General features: G+C 32.7%; 1 protein-coding gene across 1 annotated transcript in view; it reads left to right on the top strand.

Annotated features, from left to right (window-relative positions):
* The first annotated feature begins 2,292 nt into the window (after nucleotides 1-2,292).
* The window catches only part of MICAL-like (protein), a 602,730-nt gene continuing 582,158 nt past the window's right edge, over nucleotides 2,293-22,864 (top strand). The window contains exon 1 of the mRNA XM_089597639.1: nucleotides 2,293-2,375. The gene's annotated coding sequence lies outside the window, so the exon portion shown is untranslated. The remainder of the gene's footprint in view (nucleotides 2,376-22,864) is intronic.

Genomic DNA, 22,864 nt, shown 5'->3' with positions numbered 1-22,864 from the left:
GCTGGTAAACTCATATTTTAGCTTACTTGATGGGATAACACTGAAAAATCGATTTTTTTCAACAACATCAATTTTTGACAGTATTAATACAGATCGGACAAAATAGACATAACTATTAGAAAGAGCAGGAAATTTCACGTTAGTATACGGTTTAAAAAATTTTTTTTAGTATTATTAGAGCTATGATAAAATATTTCGAAAAAAAATACATAATTTACGGAACAGTCCGTAGCAATGGCTGTACTTGATATTTTTGGCTAAAGATTGATGAGTTAACTCAGTAGATAGTAGGAAGTATGTGGTTTAATTTTTAGCAAATTCTATGACATCGACTCAAAATCACTCTCAGAATTTTTTGATTTTACCCATATACATGCATGTAATTACTTTTTAATGAACTATATATATATCTTCATTCAATGTGAAAGTATACATTCATTTTAATGATTAAGTCAACATAGAAAACAATTTTGAAACTAATGATGTTTAAAACTTAGTATATATTTGTCATCACATTAAACGCTATTGATAAGTTCATACTACTTATTTTAAGATTATAATACTGTAAGCAAGAATATGTTTTACAAACTGTGCATCCATTAGTACATAACGCATACACGCATTCTACACTTATACATGTGTAAATACATGCCTATAATACATAAAATTTTTTACATGCATGTTACTGTATTATATACTGATCTGCAGACGAAAGTTGGCAGTTACTGTGCAAAAGTCATGCTAAATCAGGCCAAGCTACGCCCAAATCCACCATATTACTAACTCACTAGATGACAGGTTAGGTGTGAAGCTGTGGCCAAGATATAAGTCGTGTGGTATAGCTGAGCTTGGCCTAACTTTTAGCCTTTTTCCAATTTCTTCTCAGTTAAGTAGCTTCTGCTTGCCACTTTACGATTTATGGTCAGAACTCTTATTTGTTTAAACATTTGAAATCGTACAGATAGCTACGATATTTAAAGTCATTGTGATAATACATACAATTTTTATGCTTAGCGTAATTGCAATTGGGAAGTACTTTAGCATTATTTGCAATCAGCAAAGTACTTCTGCTACAAGTCGCACTATTTTGGCATCAGATAATTAGCACCAATACATGCACTTGTACTAAGAGAAAATGCGTGTAGTTGTGTTTTCTAACAATAGGTACTGCAAGTGTCTGATACCCGTGTTAATTAACCTCAAGTGGTAAATAATAAAAACCTTTAGAGGAGGCTTTGACAACTAGCGCCAAAAGCCTGTAAGAAATTTTTTAAGTACTGAAAATTGTTAGCAGCAAGAGGAAAAACTATTAACAAACCATGTACAGATGTAATGAAAGATAGGAAAGATGGAGAAACAGAGATAATTGAGAAGAGTCGTTATTGAGCATAGGCAAAAGGTACGGGCGCTATGGCTAAATATAGGAATGAGGAAGGAACTGCGGGGCGAGAGGGAGAGAAAGTGAAAGGCAATGAACTGGACTTTGAGTCATGTATACGATATTGCAGCAAACGGAGCAGGCAACAAACTACAAGCCTGTGAGTGAGCAAGAGTATAGAGTATGGTGAAACGTTCTCGTAAAGTCTCAGTCACAGGATGGTAGCCGTTTGGTCTTTCAACCCTCGCACTTCTACTATTATTATGTATGTCGATATCCTAAATTAAATATCATACATTATCGTTAATTGTACAAACAGTAACACGTATAACTCTTTAATATCGGATAAGTTGGTATCTTATAGTATTGTATACCATGTCACCTTAAAGTTGTGTAAGCATTTACTATGCCAAAAAAAGACAGGCCAAGAAGTAGTACCAACGTGTGTAGTGCAGTGATTGTACTTTCAGTAGATCTTTACACACCTCTGTATGAAATTCTATTTATCTCGTAATCACTATAATATGTTTTCATGTTTAATGACCTGTCAAAAATTTTGGAGTTCAACAAAGGATTATAGAAGATAGAAAAAAAAGGTAAACAACAACCTGTCGGCATATACGATTGGTTGTGTGTAACTATATGTATGTCATTTTTGATAAATACACAATTTTTCAATAAAAATCTCCTACAAAAAACTTTAGGTTGAAAAAAATATACTGCTACACAGTATGACAACTCATCCCAGTGATCGAAAGTCACAGTAAGACATAGTATGATGTGATAAAAAATGCCTTTTCTGTTTTAAAGCACTGAGTTACAAATTGATATGTGCAAGCTGTTGGAGGGGGTAAAAAAAACGACAGCAGACCCCATGGCGAGAGAAAATTGCAGACTTGCCGGATTTTTAAAGACTTAACTCACTATTGATCATAGATTATTAAGCTTCAACCACTTGGAGTTGTTAGACATAATGATAACGGTCCTTACCACAAATGTAAGCTTCAAAGTTTTTTATTGAAAAGAAATTTTAGTTTACAGTGCTATATTTGAGTACCAGTTAATAAAACGAAGCCAGTTAAAACTACATATTTTTGGTCACTCTTGTAATACTTGGGTCATTTTACGACCAAGTTCAGTTCGTTCTGCTTTGTTCTGCCTCGATACTACAAAAAACAAAGGTTATGTTGACAGATTTGGTATCGTCTTGAGTTTTTTAACATGGATTTTGATGTTATTATTTGCACAATACATTACGTATAACTAGAACAATCTTAGTAATAAATATTCTCATAGTTTTTACGCCAATTATTATAATTAGTCAATAATTTTAAATTATTTGCGGCAGATAATGCTTTAAGTCCCCAATCATCTAGAAATTTCGTGCTATTCCGGCATCGGATGGTGCCAACTAATATGCTTCTTCCTGCACAAACGATACCACTTAGTGCCATATAGCACTTTCAAATTAATTTAATGTGAGGTATAAATTAATAAGCCTATTATATTTTGCAAGCTCTATGTGTCACTGGTAGTCGTCGTCTTACATCTCACATTTTTTTGAGTCCAAATACAAGTAAAATATCTTATTGATAGGAAATTTTTTGCTCTACATGCTTAAATTTTTTTTTTTTTTTATCTTACACAGATTTGCGAAATAACCCTTTAAACCCTATTTTATGGGTGTTCAACAGAGCTTTGACACGTTTGATTACTTTTTCTGCGTAATCTACAAGTTTAAGTACGTATGTTGTAATAAATGTTCCTATAAAAAATCAATCTTAAGAATCCGCATAACTCACTCATTATTAACATATACAAGTACCTATGTATGCGTGTATGCATTTATGTGTGAATGCTTCTTACTCATATGTATATATTTTTATATGTAAGTCTGGATGAGCATTTCTATGAATCTATGTAAGCGGGTAAGTATCTATATACGTATAAATATATGTTTGAAAGGTAAATGTACCTTATTGCAATACGGGAGAAAATCAGATTACCTTTTCTTAAGGTCGACGCAATAAAAAATGCAAGCACATGCACAGCCACAGAGCACAAAAATAACATTGGTTGGTATATCTATAGCTGTCAAAACGTAAGGTACACCGCGCTGTGCATCATGTGTATATATAGGTGTACCAACTAATGTTATTCTTGTGCACTGTGCCTGTGCATATGCATGTTTTTTTTTACACTGCGTAGGCCTTAAAAGTAGAGCTATTACACCTAGTTGACATCCATGGTATTCGCTATGCGCCTATGTCAGGTGGCGCCGTCGAGTGAGAGAAATTGGCCCTCGCTAAGATCGCCAGAATACACGGAGCCTTATAGGGAAATTTTCTAATAAATTTAAAAAAAAAGGTTATTAAGAGTAAGTTGACCAAATGAATCAGTGATTTGAGTGTGTATTATGTTAGTGTACAGTAATAAATTTTGTTTGGTGTGGCCATGTGTACTACAAGATTGGAAAAAATAAAAACATTCATAGTGACCATGATTTTTTGATAGGAGAGCCATTGCTTCCTGGTTAAAATCTATGGTTACATATGACATTAAATCAACAGTTACAATTTTAGGACACGTTGCTTACAAAAATTAAAGGAAAGAACTTATTTGAAATTATTTCGTGGAACTTATAGGGCCCTTTTAATTATGTACCAAAGGTCGTAGCTCTTTCAGAAACTTATAAAGTCAATGGTTGACAAGCAAAAAAAATGATTTAAAATGTTGGTAGTTGAAGCCGAAAGTAAGTCACATTTTAAATTCTATGCACTAGACCGAAAGATAAATGTATCAGAAATAAGAAATTGTAAAAATATTTTACAATATTGTCATGACCTATAAATTCTGTTACACGCAGTGTTTTTGATGTATATTACTGCAGAAACTTAGTATGAAAACATTTATAGACAGTTGTTATAGTAATTCTATGTCAAATAATAAAGAAGGCGATTCTAGATAGAGAATTTTTTGTATTCTTATTTTGTATTTGATCACAGATGAATACGTTGAAAACAATATAAAAAATGACTATGATAAAAATAACTTTTATATTTTTACATTAAATGACAATCAAGTATTTGGCATTTTTTAAAGGGTCAGTGCATAATAAGCGCACGATCAGTAAGAGCTAATCAAGGAGTGAGAATAAAAACTCCAAACATGTCAGATGTTTATTTCAGAAACGTGTTGTTGATCTTAATGCCAACCTTATCAGGCTTAGTCCGTATTGTTATAACGATCGTTACAGACTCTTATGCACTAACTCTTAAGCAGCAAATTCATGTAACTTCTAGTTTATAAAAAAAGTTTTTGCTCATGAACGATGAACAAGAGTGATATTGAGCACTAACTCCATTTTCATTCATTTATATTTCATACAACTCTTAAATTTATGACAACCCCCCTAGTGCCCTGCTAAATACGGCACTATCGCGATAAGTAGCCGTTATAATTATGTCTTTGTATGTGGAACTTTTTACGGGGGCAGAATTGATCGTTACATTTTCCATATTAAAACTGTTGTATAATATCCAAATTTAATTTAAAAATCATTGTATAGTTTATGAATGTAAAAAGAACAAAAAAGAACGAAATATGTATGCATTTATATGTACGTACTGAGGCATGTACGTTGTGTACGTAAGAAAAACAATAATCAAATTAGTAATAAGATTAAAAATAATAACAAGCAGCTAGATTCTTGCAAAACATGATATTTTGCATGTAAGAAATGACCTATACCTACGGTGTGCTACAACGGAAAATGTGATATTAATTAAGGTGGCTCCAGTGGCCTCAATGTTAAAATTATAAATAACCCAACCGAGGTTAATAAAATTAAATTATATTCTTTGAATTCCCATCTTTCTATTCGTATAAAAAAAAATTAAGGTTGACGATGAAAATTGTAAGAAATCATGCTTACAAAATCGTAGTTTTAAGACGGTTTAGATAGGAAATGCAAGCTTACGCGATATACAACCTACTGCTGCACTTATATAAATAACCCGTAAGGTGTAAAAAACATACTATCTTGTATATATTATTACGCAGTTTTCGATGACATGAGAAAAGTGTCTTGTTATCGAACAAAATCTTTAAATAATCGGAGACTAAGTGTACAGTTGCGAGTGCAAGTCAGCTCTCAGCTGTCTGCATTCTGCAGAGTACATATATATAGGTATAACTACTCTTGAACTTAAAAGCGTACCGTAACAGTTCATCAATTAGGGCACCATAAGACTTTTTTGTTTTTTTATTACTCACTAAAGTAACAGATAAAATGTAGAATATGGCTTACAACAGTCTCTACGATAATTTTATACCATATTTTAAAGAAAATAATGATTAATTTTTAGTCTTCCCATTTTGATACGGCACTAGGCGCTGCAGCCACCTTAAAGAATTTTATTTCAAGATCTTTCTTTATAGGTTATTATAATGTCAAAAAAGGTTCTTACAATATATGTAGTTTATCGTACAAAACTAACTAATACAATCTATTACCACCATAATTTTTAAAAGATTATAGTTATTTTATTTATTTTAACCCTCAATTTACTCATAAAAATAAAAAATATTGTTAAAATACTTTGACGTTATCGATGTAGTATATCGATATAGTAGCTGGTTTAATGTACGTATGTTGATATGTTAGCATAGTAATATAAATTGAATAGAAACATGTTTTTATTGCGTAATGTTTTTAACCATTATTAATTGATTGAAAAATTGAATTAATATTATATTTTGTCACGTATAATCAAAATATAAGCATTTAGATCAATTTAATTGACTGTAAATAGAAAAAAAAACTTTTAAAAAATTTTCCTATTTGTGGTTAGATAGCTTTTTCTGCTCATTTGTTCTTAAATAAGTTTGTTTTATAGCATTTGACGTAGTTTTAAAAAGTTCAAGTAAAACTATTTCCATTTATGGGTTATTTAATGGTTGAATTATGCATGCATCCCATTTCATTAAGAATGAGAGCCCTTTATACAATTACAACAGTAGCATCTACATTAAAAAAATGCAGAATTTTTTTTATTGTTTCCTTTCACATGAATATAAATAAACATGAATGAAAGCCTTAACTTGTTTCAATACTTGCCATTTTGATAGCTTCTTATCTTAAAATTTTTATTTTACGGTAATGGCTGTTACTTGAGTTTGCAGGAAATGAATAATTTCAAGAATTTGAATCTTACGGTTCAAGAATTATGTTTCGTTGGGTGTACGTAATCAAAGTGCCTTATTGGTTACACATTAAAGAATAAAGTTTGTAGTTCGTTGGAACGGTGATGATTTCACATAGACCACCTCGAGAGTGAAGGATCCAAGTGATAGGCCATTTTGCTGCAAGAAGGTTGCCCATCCCTTTACGAGAAGCATTGCATAGTGAGAAAGCACATGTTGAAATTCACAGAAGTACTTGCTCAGAAGAGTCACACTGGCCGGGAATTGAACGGCGGTCTCCCGCGTGCCGACCCACAAACCAGCCAACTGAGCCGCTGCGCGGTCAAAAAACGTGTATTAGAGTGTCCGTTACTTTTACCATTAGGTATTTTGGTTATTTTCCTCTTACAATCTCTTCGTTATATCCTAAAACTCAATTCAATACTTTAAAAATTTAAAAATAGCATAAGACTGAAATATTTCATTGGTGGGTAGTTTTTTTATGAATTTCAAATAGAGAATTTTTAAACATTAGAATTCTAAATATGTTGCTTCAACATGAAATACAACTTTTTTTAGCTCATAAATAGAGAGAGTAAAAAAAGGTACTTCTAATGTTCGGTGATTTTTTCTTCTGAAGCTACAGAGATCAAAATCTAAGTTTTCTTACACCCCCTTTTTTGGAAAATAATGTTTATCATTGTTTAATTATATGTATTATAATGTGTCATCGCTCAAACATCTAAATGAAAATTTTTTAAAAAAATAATTAAAGTCATTTAACCGTTAAAAAATTTAAGCTCTCAAATGTTTTAATATAGATCATGTAATAATAAAGAATCATGTTTTGTGTCTATCAAGACATAAATAAACCACAAACTCCTTAGACTTTAAAGGTTTATATTCCAGTTTTAAAATGTAACAAAGATTATAAAAGGCTCATTACTACGATGACGTGTTGAATAGGGCTCTATAGGGGATTTTCGGAAGTTTAGGAGTGTTGAAAAATAAAGAATGAAAATGTAGCAATGGCTCCATAGCAAGTCTTATCTACCATGCATGAGTGAAAAAACTGTTAAAAGCAGGAAAATTGTGAAAATATGCTATTTAACCTAGGCACTGAATCTAACGTATACATTGGCTCCTCTGCGTTTGTGTGAACGCTAATAAATCAATCTTTTTTTAATAAAGTGTTTGATGAAAGTGGCCAAGAAGAAGTAACTTTTGTCCTAAGCCACAATATTGAGGGCAACCCACGTATTTCTCGCAACAAAAAAGTATTTAAAAAAGAAAAACCTAATAAGTTATTGTTATTTACTATAAAATATAATTAACTTGTATTTTTTTCATTATTGTTTATATCATTATCAAATTATTTATCTGTAATAATGGTGATTTATTGGACTCTTTTAAGCTTTTACCATATCAGAGCTCTTTTTGCTTTCAACTTGTTGCCCTTACCACACGGTGTGCGAGTTTTTCATGCGGACCCCTTGCAAGGTTCCCCTCAAACAACTGGGTCATGAATCCTATTAAGTACTATTAACAGGGCGCAGCGATTATCTCAAGTACGCCGTAGCTGATAGTAAGTTGAATGGGAAAGATATTTTTCCAATAAACCATCTAAACTTGCTGTACCAACCTTTTTACAACCAACAGCGAGTCTTACCCGATGAGCTGGATAGGTATTGACATCTTTCGAAAAGCCCCTGGAGATCCAGACATTACAAAAAAATCGACTATCAGTTACAAAAATTGGATAAGTGATATTTCGGCATCCTGGGTACACAAAGCCAAAGAAGAATACCTCAATAATTTTCGACACGATTCAAACCCATCCCCCCTCGAGTATCTTCGGCTAGAAGGCTTTCATTTATTCAGCATAATTTTTTAAACTACTGTCATTACCTTTTTTTCTACAGAGTTGGCAATAATGTACATTGAAGGTAGTTCCTATGACTAGAGAGTGAAAGAGTAATTTGTGCCAGTGAGACAGAAAACAAACAGTGAAAACGTGAGAATGTTGCACACTTAGTCAGCAGAAGCGATTGCTAGGTTGATTTCCTAGCTAGGTAAGCATGCTTGCTGCATTTGAGAATTGAGACGTTGTCACTTTTGCAAAATGTGAATACAGAACATAACTATGCGTTAATAAAAGTGACTTTACACAAATACCATTCGGTGGATATGTCAATTTTTTTTCTTTGTTCATTACACATTTTACTACACACTTGCCAAATCTAGTATGATTGGAGAATCATATTAAAAATTTATTAAGTGATAAACATAGAATTTAGCAATATTCACAAAAGAGCCGATGTTATCATCTCTTAATATGAACTCTTATATTTACAAAAGTGGATGATCGAAAAATCTGAAAAATTCAGTCGTACTCAGGGCATTATACAGAATCAGTCATTGAATTTTTATAATAAACATGAATCTTTTTCTTAACTAGAATACTGTGTATGACGTAAAGTGTCGGTAAAGACAATAAATATCTCTTTTTTTTCATTCGTGAACTGTTGACTTGATGATTTCATGAAAAAAAAGATTGTTGTAAGTACCTAATTCTAGTTTTTGGAGCATGTGACTGATCGCTAAACCAAAAAAAGCTACGACTTTTGCTACATAATGCATTATGCCTTATAAGCCTCATGTAAGACTTCGAGTTTTTAAATAATTTTTTTTTAACTATGCTGAGCAACACTTTTAAAAAGGTGGTGAGCCTTCTTAAGGGGTGCATGATCAAAAAATCTCAATTGGAAAGTGACGAATAGCCTAGCATACATGCATGTGTACAAAATTGTATGCCGGTATGAATATGTAATTCCTGTGTAATTCGTCCTTGAATTTTCTTGAACGAGCTTGTTATTTTGTTTTTTCGGAAATTTCTTGGGATGTGAGTGGCAGTTAACTGAAGGGTAAGCTTGTTTTTGTTTGGGGTGAGTCCTGCAAGTAGTCACGTAAGCTACTTGCTTACGTTAAAGGCCCATTATTTTGAAGGCCAAGCTTATTTACATTTTGGGTTCGGCTAAATATTTTTTTTTACTTTTAAAGTCTGTTATTATTGAAGGCCAAAGTTGTTAATGCCTCAGAACTCCTAAAACAGAAGAAAATCGATTTTCCAATCCTCGGAATAGCTGGGGATAATCTTTGCTTATTATTATTGATGCTCCAATCTTAACTTTAATAATAGCCATAATCATCATGTAACTAATTTTTAGGCACGAGTGATACCCAGGAGTATCTTATAGCTTTGCTGGCGTAATAAGTCTCGTTATTCTTGAAACTTATTGATTTTATTTATTTATTTATTTATTTGAAAAATCAGCGTGCAAAAGCCCTATACAATATATAACAAAATTTAGTGGTAACATAAAGTTACAATCTACCATTCACGTTTATGAATAATTATCCCGTATACCGCTGCCCCACACACTGCATTAGCTGCCTCTTAAGGACAATAATATTACTCGCATTCCTAAATTCAGTAGGAAGAAAGTTTCATACTCTCCTTGGGTCAGGCAACACAGAGCTATTTATATAATTACGCACTGTATTGGTTTCGAGCAAAGGTCTTACAATTTTTAAGGTATAATTACAATCTCAAAGTACAAATAATGAAGTGATCGACACACAATCACCAATTCCTGCAAATAATCCAAACATATAACAACAGTCCTAATAGATATAAAGCTGACAAATATCTAATAGGCCAGTCTGTGACTGAATACGTGAGTAATCGTGATTAATTGACGAAATAGGAGACCCACTTCTGAATGACACAAATCTCAAAAATCTATGTTTTAATCTAAAAATCATTTTGTTAAAAAAAATTGCAATTGTGGTCCACTGTGTCAGAGGTGTATGTATGTATATTAAAGCATAATTAATTTATTCGATTAACTTGTGCAGTTTTTGTCAGATTGAGTTGAGACTTCACAAAGAGCTTTGACTTTTATACATAAAACATATACATTACGTATACATAAAATAATACATTACGTGATCGTTTGAAATTGGCAAAATTTTCTGTTTTAGAAAGAAAAATGGCAGTCAATTTAAAACCGTACTTTTCGTCGAAAAGAAGTAGTTTTTTCGTTATAACCTTGTTACGTGATATTTCCGAGGTTTGCTGTAAAAGAAAAAGTTGTTGATATAATTTAGAAACACTTTTTTCGTTTTTAACATTTTCGTCCAGGACGTAACCCAAACGTTTTGTGAGGAAAAAAGTGATCATAAAATGAATAAAAAGTCGTTTTTCCCCATTCGACTTTTCTGTTTTTAATTTTAAATAAGGAATTAAACGTTAGACTAATAGATCTTTGTTGGAAATGAGAGCGACCGACATTAGGCCCGGCTTTTGTGTACATTGTGTACATTTGTAGTCTCTGTCGGCTCAACGCTCTGTGCGTGTGTGCTTGGTCGACTTGGCGCGCTGCAGGTGTGTGTGTGCGTATTTACGTGGCAAGCTTTGTATACTGTAAGCGCTAGATTATACTCAGCTTTCGTCGAAGAAAGACTCTCTTCATTAACGTTGCCAAACTCTAGCATTCAAAGGTGCATACATCACCTTTAATGCTAGTGTAAATCTTCTGATTAACTCTCGCTATACAGTAGACAAAACTCAGTTGTGCAGTGCAGTGCACTTGGTGCTTTGTTTAAGTTGCTCATTGCATAATTTGCAGACCACCTCAAATGGTTAATCTCATCGAACTACCAGTGATTATCAACAGCAAGACTCAGTGGAACTCTTGTGTATTTCCACAGACAGTAATTGTGCATTTTTTAACAGACAGTGGTTTATAGTTATTCAATATTTCAATCAGTTATACTCTATCAGTGCTTTCATTTTCACATTTATTTCGTGTAACTTTGAAACTCTCTTGCGAGCTCAAGGCCAGTGCGTGTTTACATATTGTGTTGTTCAACTTGACTCTTTTCTTTCTACATTCTTCACCTATATATATTTCAATAGTTCGTTGCCTTGAATATTAACTGTGTTTTCTTGGCCTGTGAGTGACATTAAAAGTTGTTATTTTTATGCTGTTTAGTTTTATTGTGTTTTATTGTGTCTTCCCAATCACCCTATTCGAGCCTAGTGTGTGCTATTGCATACGCTTCGTACAATCATGCCATAATACAAGTTTTTTTTTAAAAACACACTATATTCTTGTATCGAGTTAACGCTCAAAATCGCAAAAAATGCCCGAAAATCGCAAAACTATTATTGCCTTTTATCTATCTTACTTTTTTTATATTGTATTAATTTCCGAGGCTTTGTTCTCTTCATCTAGTAGAATGTGTAAAAATTTTTATCAATCCTGCACCAAAAAGTACCAAATTTTGATACAACGTGATATTAACAGTAATATAGTCCATCACATCAGTCGTGCCTGATATGCAGAAACACAGTTTCTATTATTAAAATAACTTAATTCCTATTTCCAGTCCCAGAGAGCCACAGTACCACTCAAATCCTAGAGTGGGTGTAAGAATCATTTCCTAACACAGTTTCGTCCATGCGCATACTGGCAGATCAGGTAATATTGAATTTAAAAGTAAGGTCAAAATCAAATGATGATTACATTAAAATGACATTATAACACTGCTTCTTGACCTGGAACGAAAAGAGGCCCCAACGCAGCATTGTCAAATCTCGATCACGTTCGTCACCTTTGTCCCTCTTACCTCTTGGGTTTCTGCTCCTGAAAAAGAGGGATTGGTGCGGAAGTTATCTCGTTCTACGGAGAGAACTAATAATTAACACACAAACAAATACCTTTCACTATTTCTTTTATTTAATCACTTACACTAATACACAGTATCTCGGTACACCATACACTACACAACGCTTTACCTTGTTCTCTGGACTGCGCTGCAGCAACTTTGCCTCGCTACCCGCGAGCTGTGAGCGATCGTCCACCAGGTCCTGCTGGTCCTGGACCAGAAAAAACTCCTGCTTGTCCTAGACCCACACTACTATGCACACACTCACAATCCGTCCCCAATCTCTCACACTCCTATACTTTCTCTCTCTCTCTCTCTCTCGCTCTCTCAACTCTACTATCTACTGTAAAACTGCTCGGCGTCACTCTTAACAGTTGGCTTACGTGGCGATCTCACTGTGCATTAGTTGCTTGAAGCTGTTACTCAGCGTTAGCTAGACTTAAGCGCTTAAGCTGTAGTCTATCCAATGACACTAAGCTACTTCTCGTTCGCTTGCTGGTATTCCCTTACTTGGATTTTTGTGCATCTGTACTATATGGGCTCTCTGCCGAGATGAAAACAAAAATGACCAGATGTATAAATGCAGCACTTCGTTTTGTGGACAACCTACGCAAGTCTGAACACATTACTTCTGTCTATAAAAAATATGGCATCGTCTCCTTCTCTAGCAGAAGGCTATATATTATGCTTGGCCTCCTTGAGAATGTACTCAAAACTGGGTCCCCTTCATATCTGGCCAAACTCTTCGAATTCAAGACTAGATCATCCGACGCCATTGCCCTTCGCAACACCGATTCTTTAGAGCTGCAAGTGTCACTAGTCAATTTAGACATCTACAACAACTCTTTTACCATTGGAGCTGCTAAAGAATGGAACGCTCTGCCTCATTCTCTACGCCGCCCACCATTCACCTGGACCAAAAGCCGGCTCTTAAAAGTCATTAAAGAGCATGACAGCCGCTTAAATTCTTGACTATCTTTCTTTTAGTTTTAGTTTATCTACATCAATTACTTATAAGCCTAGCTCAAATATTATTATTTAGTATTAATTCAGCATCTACGACGTATAGTTTGCATTATAATTATTTAATTATTAAGTACTATTATTATTATTATTATTATTATTATTATTATTATTTATTGCCTAACTAACAATTTACTCATCTGTATGTAATATGACTTGCGAACACAATGTAATAGGACTCGCTCCATATTAAACCTCTGTAAGCTGTCTGAAACAGCTATGTATACATTGCAAGGCTACTTTGGACCGTTGGTCCTTAGCCTAATAAACTCTACTCTACTCTACTCTACTCTTAATCTCTTCTTCTTCTCTCAGCGGCCGTATTCCTTGATCTGGATACCTCTTCGTCTTGAGAGAACACAGCAGCTTCCAGACTCGCACGCACACTCCTCTTACTTCTCTCAACATTACGCACCTACTCGAAAACTCTCTCAACTCTCTCTCTCTCTCTCTCTCTCTCTCTCTCTCTCTCTCTCTCTCTCTCTCTCTCTCTCTCTCGGAACCCCGCAAAATCACCGAAGCTCTCGTGGCTCACGCTTAACGTGGAGCTCGAGGCTCTACTCCAGACTGACATAAGATCTCTCGCTCAAGCAATGGCCGCCGCCACGCATCTCCTCTCGCAGTCGCTCTCAACATGCCTAGCAGTGCCGGATTATAGGGTAGGCAAAGTAGGCACTGCCTATGGGCCCCCACCAATAGAAGGCCCCCACCAACCGCCACCAACGACAAAAAAAAAAATTTTTTTAAATAAAATAAATAAAATATATGACCATGAGTAAGCGACTCAACCCCAACAGTAACAACTAGTAGAAACCACAGGCGAGCGACGGAACCCCACCAATTAGTTAGAGAATCTTAAAGTACAAGCGAGTATTTTGTCCAAAGCTTTGTTCTGTGTGTACTTTATTTAATTTATAAAATTAATAAATTAAATTTTTGTAAATTATTTTTATAAATTAAATAAATCAATTTAATTTACAAAAATAATAAATACAAGTGATGTATTTTTTAAAATTTTTTTCAGTAATTCATAGAAAACAGTACTACAAAAATTTAACGACTCAATTATAATATTTTATAAATAAATTATTCATCTAAAATACTTAATAATGTAGATCAAATAATGTATAAACGTAAAATGTGCCCTTCTGATTTTTTTACATGGTTTTTGTTAATGCATAACATAAATGTGACAAGATAATAATAATACTTTATATTGTCTGATTTATCTGATTGAAAGCGATAAGTATTTCAAACAACATTAAACTTGTAGGTATCATAGTAAGATACATTTTTGGTTTTAAGATATATTTTCCGCAGGCATTTAAAGGAGTGGCATAACTACTTTACCGATCTAAGGTAACGTATCGATAGAATTAGATCTTCTTGTTGTAGTAAGGCATTGAAAAGTGATCCCAGCAGAAGTTTTCTCTAGTACATTCTCTCAGAGATTCTTTTTCTCACTTTGTACTTACCTACAGTTTTTATTTCTGTACAAGTTTCGTTTTTGTCCCTTGTCCGTACAAGTTACAAGTTCTGTTACTAGGAAAACTGTCAAAAGTATATAATTTTACGTACAAAAATTTAACAATGATGTAATTTGTTTTGTAAACAAAATAACCTCAAAATTATAATTGCCAATAATAAATTACTTTTAAAAAGCACGTAATATTTAATTTTCTAAGACGTAAGTTTTTCATTAAAAGTTTTTTTCGTTTGACACATCATATGATATTTATTAATCAAGTTTTTCAAATTAAAATTCAGCCTCAACATAGAAGAATCATGTGTGATAGATCAATCGATCGTCATAATTCAAAGAGTATTTACAAATCTGGTCACGAAAAGTTGAAAGAGAAACAAAAAAAATAAAAAAAACAAGACGATGTGATATCACGAACACCCAAAATGACAAGTTTTTTTTCCACTCAAGAAAGAAGCATAGAACTCGATGAAGTACAAGTGGGTTTTTCAAGCACCAGTAAAGAGGTAGATATAAGAAAAAAAACAAATATATAGGGAATTTGTAACAAGGTTTCTTAACTTTTTTAATAAAATCGATTTACTTCATGAATACATCGGCCTAAGTTTAAGCCGTAATTCAGTCTGATTTTTCGTTCTTGTAAAAAATGTGTTAGGGGACTGCTTTAGGGTGAACTGACGAGCATTTTTTGTATCGACTTCCAAAAAATCCAAGCAATTTAACTTAATTCCAGTTAAATCTAGTCAAGTCAGCTGATCATTATCTTTTTGTTTTCACGGGTATTTTAAAGTTTATTTTTAGACGAAGACTCATTAAAATTTTGCATTTACCATTTCATTGCAATTAATTAAAATAAAATGAAAATAACGAAAAAGCTTTTTCTAACCGACGTATTGTTTCTACCTGTTATAAGCTCAACATGAAAAAACGACCAGCTGACTCAACTAAAGTTAATTGGAATCGCTCAGAACTGCTTGGAGTTGCGACTTAAGGAACGCGCGATATTGCGCGGCAGGAGCTGTTTCGAGCTGTTCGGGTTCAGCTCAAAACGGTCTCCGAACAACCTTATAATTGTGTCGTTTCGTTGTCAACTCGTCCAGCTTAATTCATTATAATTCAATAACGATTTTTTTTTATTTATCACACAACTTGATGGACTTTTACCAAGTTACTCAACTTGTTTAACCTATCACCCCTATACAGCACAATAGCACATATTTTTAATACCTTACTCGAAAATATTAAAAGTTGTAACGTTTGTCATTTAACCTGACAATATTATCCTTAGTACAAAATTCACATCCAATTTCTAATTTTTTGGGCTAATTGTCTTCCTTTAACGAATTTATTAGGAGTCACCAGGGTAAGTTTTTGCAACATTTTCCCTGGTGACTTCCCATGAATTCATTAAAGGAAGACGAGGCCAAAAATTGAAAATTAAATGTGGATTAAAGAAATTTTAGGTAATTTGTTGAATTTTTTCTGGAGTTTATCAGAAAAATTGAACAGTAAAATCTTATCCACAAAATCGCATAATTTTCAGTACCAATCATATTATTGTCAGGTGAAATTAAGGTTTTTATAATTTTTAATACAAATTCAATTTTCTAGTAAAATATTAAAAATATAAACGTATAATAAAATGTCAATAAAAATATACAGGAATGATAGACTGCCTTAAAAAATGTCACGCTGACACGCTGAGATCTTTTCAGACTTTTATTCATCGATCGTTTTCCTGAAACTGTTATATTCTAGTTTTTCCATGAATTTCCGAAAAAAATAAAATATTTAAACAATATCCTCTAGTAGTCTTTCAATTTAATCATCAATTATAATTACTTTATAAATATACTTTTAAGGTCCAACTAGAAGTGATAAAAACCGATCGAACAGAGAAATAACAAGAGGAAACAAATCTGTTGGATAGTGAGAACAATGAGTTCAGTGAAAATAAGAGAGAAAGAAACAGTCGTCAACAACCATCGAAAGTTACACCAAATAGCTTTGAAGTACTTCAAAATTATGAGAATATAGTCAAAGCCAACCGCGACGCTACAATCGATTTGTCAAAGTTTGATTTAGATGTCTCCGAGTGCCATGAACACAATGTAAGTGAATTGATTGATTATTGGATAAAAAAAGGAAGCTGCGAAATTCAATACAACAACTCAGACTTATTGAATCGTAAGTTATTTATACAAAAAGACATACATAGTTCTAGAAAATGCACTTCGTCAATGTTTGAGAGAAATATTAAAAATAGAGACTCAGTTAAAAGGACATGGTTATGTTTCTCTCCTGTAACCGGAAAATTATATTGTTTCCACTGCATAATTTTTAATTTAACGCAATCACAATTTACTCGTGAAGGGTATTGTAATTGGAAAAATGCCCACCATTGCCTACATGAGCATGAAAAATCACAAGCTTATTTAGATGCAGTTTATGCATTAACAATGAGAGATTCTTTCCTTGATTTGATACGTGACGATTTAAAAAAACAGATAGAAAAAAAAAAAAAATGATTGGCGTCGAGTTTTAAAAAGAGTTATTGACGTAATTATTTTTTTAAGTCGAGCGAAATCTTCCTTTTCGAGAAGAAAGTGAAGGTATAGGTATGCCTAATAACGGAAACTTTTTAGGTATTAATGAAATACTAGCTAAACATGACGATTTTTTATCAGCTCATTTACAAAAGTTTGCCAACTGCGGGAAAAGAAAAGTAAATTATTTGTCTTCGACGATTTGTAACGAGTTGATAGAAATTATTAATGAAAAATTAATGAAAGAAATTGTTACTAGTATGAAAAAATCGAAATACTTTTCGATTTCAGTTGATTCAACAACAGACGTAGGTCATACTGACCAACTATGTTTAACTATTCTTTACATTGAAAACGACGAACCAGTGGAAAGGTTCTTAATATTTTTGCAAAATAAGGGCCACAAAGCTATAAATATGTTTGATGCTATCAAGACTCTCATAATTTAGATTTACAAAATTGTCCTGGACAGTCGTACGACAACGCATCTGTTATGAACGGACAGTATAATGGTTTACAAGCGTTGGTAAATCGTGAAAATCAATTAGCTTCGTGGATACCTTGTTTTGCTCATTCTTTGAATTTAATCGGTACAGCTGCTATGACGTGTTGTTTAGAGGCAACAAAATTTTTTTATATTTTGGAAAGTATTTATACTTTTTTTACGGACTCTTCCGACCGCTATAATATTTCATCTGAAAAATCAAAATAAAAATTCAAAAGGTAAAGATCGAGTGCTAATTCCTAAAAGAGTAAGTACGACAAGATGGGAATCTCGAGCTGAAGCAGTACGATCGTTTTCTAAGGGTTTTGATGCATACAGGACTATTTTACAAGAACTCTCACAGGATAACGTTGAAGCGGAAGGATTGTATAAATATCTTACGAGATTAGAAATCAGCATATATATCTATTTTTGGAATGATATTTTGGAGCGAGTTCAAGCGACTAGTCTCAAGTAACAAAGCTGTGATACAGATTTAAACACGTCTATAGCTTTTTTAAAATCTCTGAAATCTTTCATAGAATCCTCAAGAGACAATTTCGATACCTACGAAGAATTGGGAAAAAAAATGTCTGAAAATAATGAGTATGAGTCAAAACAAAAAAGAGTACGCAAACAAAACGTAAAAAAAAGTCCTCTTGATTACGGAAGATCTAAAGGCATTTAGTTTAGTGGTTTAGAACAATTTAGAGTTGAGTCTTACATTCCTGTTATTGATCAAATACTTGCATCATTAAATTAAAGAATTAATGCTTATAAAGATGTTGACAACAAGTTCGGTTTCTTAAGGAGGCTTCAAAATTTTTTTACTGAAAAAATCCAAGAGCATGCTATAGAATTAGTAGAGTTTTATGAAAACGACTTAGATAGTAACTTAGCGAATGAACTAGTACAATTAAAAGAATTTGCTAAAGATTTTATTAATAATTCCGACGAAAATAGTAAAGACAAAATCAGTTATGAACTTAAATTGTTTAAATTAATCGCTGAAAAAAAATTGATAGACATTTTTCTTAATGTGTATACTCTATTAAAAATATATCTTGTTTTGATGACAAGAAATTGCACTGGAGAAAGATCTTTCCCAAAACTCAAGCTGATTAAGAGTTGTTTACGATCATGCATTAATAAAGACTAACCTAATAACCTGTCACTTATGAGTATTGAGTCTGATTTATTAAAAGCAATAAGTTATGATGATATCAAAGAAGAATTAGCTGAAAGAAAATCACGAAAGATATTATTATAAATAAAACATAATTTTCAAACAAAAATATAAATTACTTTTTTAATAAATGTAAACATGGTAAATCTTAAGTAAATATTAAAATATATTTAATACAAAATTCCCTGTTTTTCAATTTTGCTTCACAAAAGCCCCATAGCCATTATGTAAAAAAAACGTACATCAATTTTGTTTAACAATTTAAATAAATATTTGTTAGTTTTTAAAATATAGTAGTATGTAATAAAATAGTTTAAAAATTGCTCCCCTTACATAGGCTTCTACCAAAAATTTGCCTAGGGCCCCTCCGCTTACCAATCAGGCACTGATGCCTAGGAGCTGCTGTGTCTTGGCAGTCGCGTTCGCATTTTCATTGTCCTTTTCTGCTGGCGCTGCTATGCCTCTTCATCTCAGTTGGTCGTCCTTTGGCGTCCTCTTCTTCTTCTCTTAGTGTATATGCAGCTCCCAAAAACAAACAAATTTGGAGAAGCTTCGACTTTCTGCTTTTTTGTATACACGTTGCATCAGCGAGAGCAGTTTGGGACAAGGAAGCCATTTTGCCTCGTTACAACATACTATTAGTATTCGTGTATCAGCGTTTTTGTGTGTATGCTATAATAGAAAACAGTAATATACAAATACAAGGAAAATTTAATTCATGCATCTTCACACTTCAGTTCTTGGAAAAAGAAAAAGATTGCTTAAAAATAATATCAATTCTGATAAAGAATGGGGAATTAGTTGAGCAACGCTTTTTTTTTTTTTTTTTTCATTTCTCGATTTTTTTCATTACTAATTATAATTTAAATGTTATGTTATCTTTTCCAATAATTAAATTTTTAAGTATCTTTGAAAAAAACAGTAACAGATACGAGATGATAACTAAGTTAATAAACAAATACCTCATCGCGTTTAGAAGTTTTGTGTATGATTTATTTTACTATAAATAATACAATACAAAAATAATTAAACTGCTTGCAATAATTTCTTAGATGACTTTGGAAAGTGGTTTATAGTAAAATTGAATAAATTGCTTATTCATGGTAAGAACATTACTAAATGACATTAAAAAAATACTTTGAATCACAAATCCATAAAAAATGTTATTGAAATTTTTTGAAAACAGAATGTAATAATTGATGTTAGAACAATGTCCAGATATATCCTACGAAAACTGGCCCTTTGTCGTGTATAAAAGTAAATGGCGGTTATAAAATTTCTACTCAGGTACAACCATTACACTCTTACTACACTAACACTGAAAAACTTACTAGTTGCTTCGGTTGCGGGTGCCAGGATCTCTCTCTGGCTGGTAGCGGCTAATGAGGCTCAGATAATGCCGGGTAACCACATCTAATATGGCAGCACCCCTCATAAATGAAAAAGATGTGGTGGTCTGACTAATCTAGGCTTACAACCACGGAGAAGGCTATATGGTAGCACTTTTAGTGCATTGTTTACGCCAGCTCGTTTCGGTGGGTTCTCTGCTCTAATGGTAAGATTGTATGCCTGCTGCCTCTCGTGCTGAGGCACTTGTAGTTTGCCTACATAAAGATTTACTACACAAAATTACTACTTTCACACTTTTTTACACAATGCCAGGACAGTCTTCAGGGGTGGGATGGAGGAAAAGTGGCAACTCCCTGCTAGCCAGAGCAAGTAGCACTCTTCTCTGGACACAGAAAGGACTGTTACCTTGATTGTAATCCTTTCTAAATCTTTACTTTAGAAAAAAAGGAAGTGCTGGCTTTTATCGGTCAACACTTTACAAAGAAGATGCAAAAATGAAGAGCGTCAATGAAAAACTTGTACCCAAGATAGTAATCTCACAGAGGGAATATACAGGCAGTTCCAATCTGGTAAAAGCCTGGATGGCTGCGGCAAGCCCCATGAATTCTGGGAGAAGGGAGTCACAAAGACGTAATTTCTGGACAGCAGGGACTGTTGGATGTCTCACGGCCTTTACTAGATAAGAGACGATGAACAAGTCTCTCGAGTATTGGCAGTAACGTGAGTGAGGAATTAAGCGTCACTGTTTTTAGCAATCAAACAGAAAAGGAGGTTATATATTATTCGTCCATACTTCAGTAGAAATGTAAGTTTAAGTTTCTATAAGCTTAGTTGTATTCAGAAAGAAGTGAAAAGCGGTGAATTAAAGCGAAAATTTTTAATTAAATGTAGGACTTACAACGTTTTTCCAAGACATATCACACAATGTACCAATAAGCTTAATTTTGTTTCCTTTTTTAGTTTCCGATTGAATATGAAACATAAATGAGCAATTTCTTAATTACACAAATCAGTTTTAAATAATAAAATTTGGGACTCGTATACAAAAACTAATTTTTGAAGAAATAAAATAGAATTAATTAAAGAAAAGATATTATGTGATGGCTGTGAATCTTATATCATAAATTTATTTATTGATTATGACGAATTAAAATTTAATAGCATTTTTCGTAAATATCATTATAAATTAGAAAAAAAGTTTAATGACCTTTTCTCACATGAAGAATCCGAGAGCGAAGATGTATACGATACAGTTCCAACTAAAAGTGTTAGTGACCCTGGCCCGGTTCGGTGCCCTGCATTTATCAACAATTAAGGCATAAGTGAAATAAAAGAAAACTGGCTATGTAACCTTCCTAACACAACAACTACCGGATTGCTTCTCAAGCATATTAGAGTTGGGCGATAAATTTAATTTTGTTTTTAATGTTAATAAATGTGATTATTTTCAACTTTTTAAGAATGTCAAACATTCATTAAAATATTCGGGAGAATTTGAGACTGCCAGAAAAGAACTAGTTAACATTATTGGTAACAATAGACACAATGTATCTACTCATCTTACTTTAAATGATGGAATTCTCCAAGACAATTTAAAGCGAACACGAGTATTTCTTAAAAATAATAAACACATTTTAATTACTAAAGCAGACAAAGTATTATTTACAGCTAGAAAATAATCCCTTAAAGCAATTAATTAAAGATACAAAAAATTTTGTAAGCAAGTGGGATCAATACGGTATTTTTGATGAATTAAATAAGTTTGATAAAGATATTCATAAAAAAAACATATTTAAATGCTACGGACTAATGAAAATGCACAAAAAAGACTTTTCTATCCGTATCATTGTCTCGACACTAAATTCATCTACTTATAGTTTTTCAAAATTTTTTTCTGATTTTTTAATTAAGAATATTCCACTGGCAAAATCACACGTAAAAAATAGTTATAAGTTAAAGAATAAATTAAAAAATATTACCATTTAACCTGGTTACACTCTTATTAGTCTAGATGTTATAAGTTTGTTCACTAATACAAGTAAAACCTTAATCAGTAATGCAATAAGATATTTTTGGAAATTCTTGAATAGTAAAATCAATGTTTCTCTCAATGAATTTTGCACAGGTGTATCTTTGATTTTGTATTCAATTTTTTTCCATTTCAACAACAAATTTTATAAACATATTTTCGGCTCTCCAATAGGCAGTCTCTGTAGTCTAGTTTTGTGTGATTTTGTAATACGTTTACTTGAAATTTCATGCTTAGAGGAGTTATGTTTTGATGTTCCACTGTATGTGCAGTATGTTAATGATATTTTCATATGTTTGCCTACTAAATATATTAACTATACTAAAAACATTTTTAATAGCTATTTTCCGGAATTACAATTCACTGTTGAGACATGCAACAACAACAGCATTAGTTTCTTTGATTTAAAAATTATTATTCAACAATATAACACAGTGCTAACTAATTGGTACCAAAAACCCACACACT

This window comes from Copidosoma floridanum, unplaced genomic scaffold (genome assembly GCF_036245765.1).
Source record: "Copidosoma floridanum isolate Cflo_tuat_1 unplaced genomic scaffold, Cflo_Japanese_pri ptg000034l, whole genome shotgun sequence".
Classification (NCBI taxonomy): domain Eukaryota; kingdom Metazoa; phylum Arthropoda; class Insecta; order Hymenoptera; family Encyrtidae; genus Copidosoma; species Copidosoma floridanum.
The sequence above is the reverse complement of the archived record's forward strand: the minus strand, read 5'-3'. Positions and strand labels throughout refer to the sequence as shown.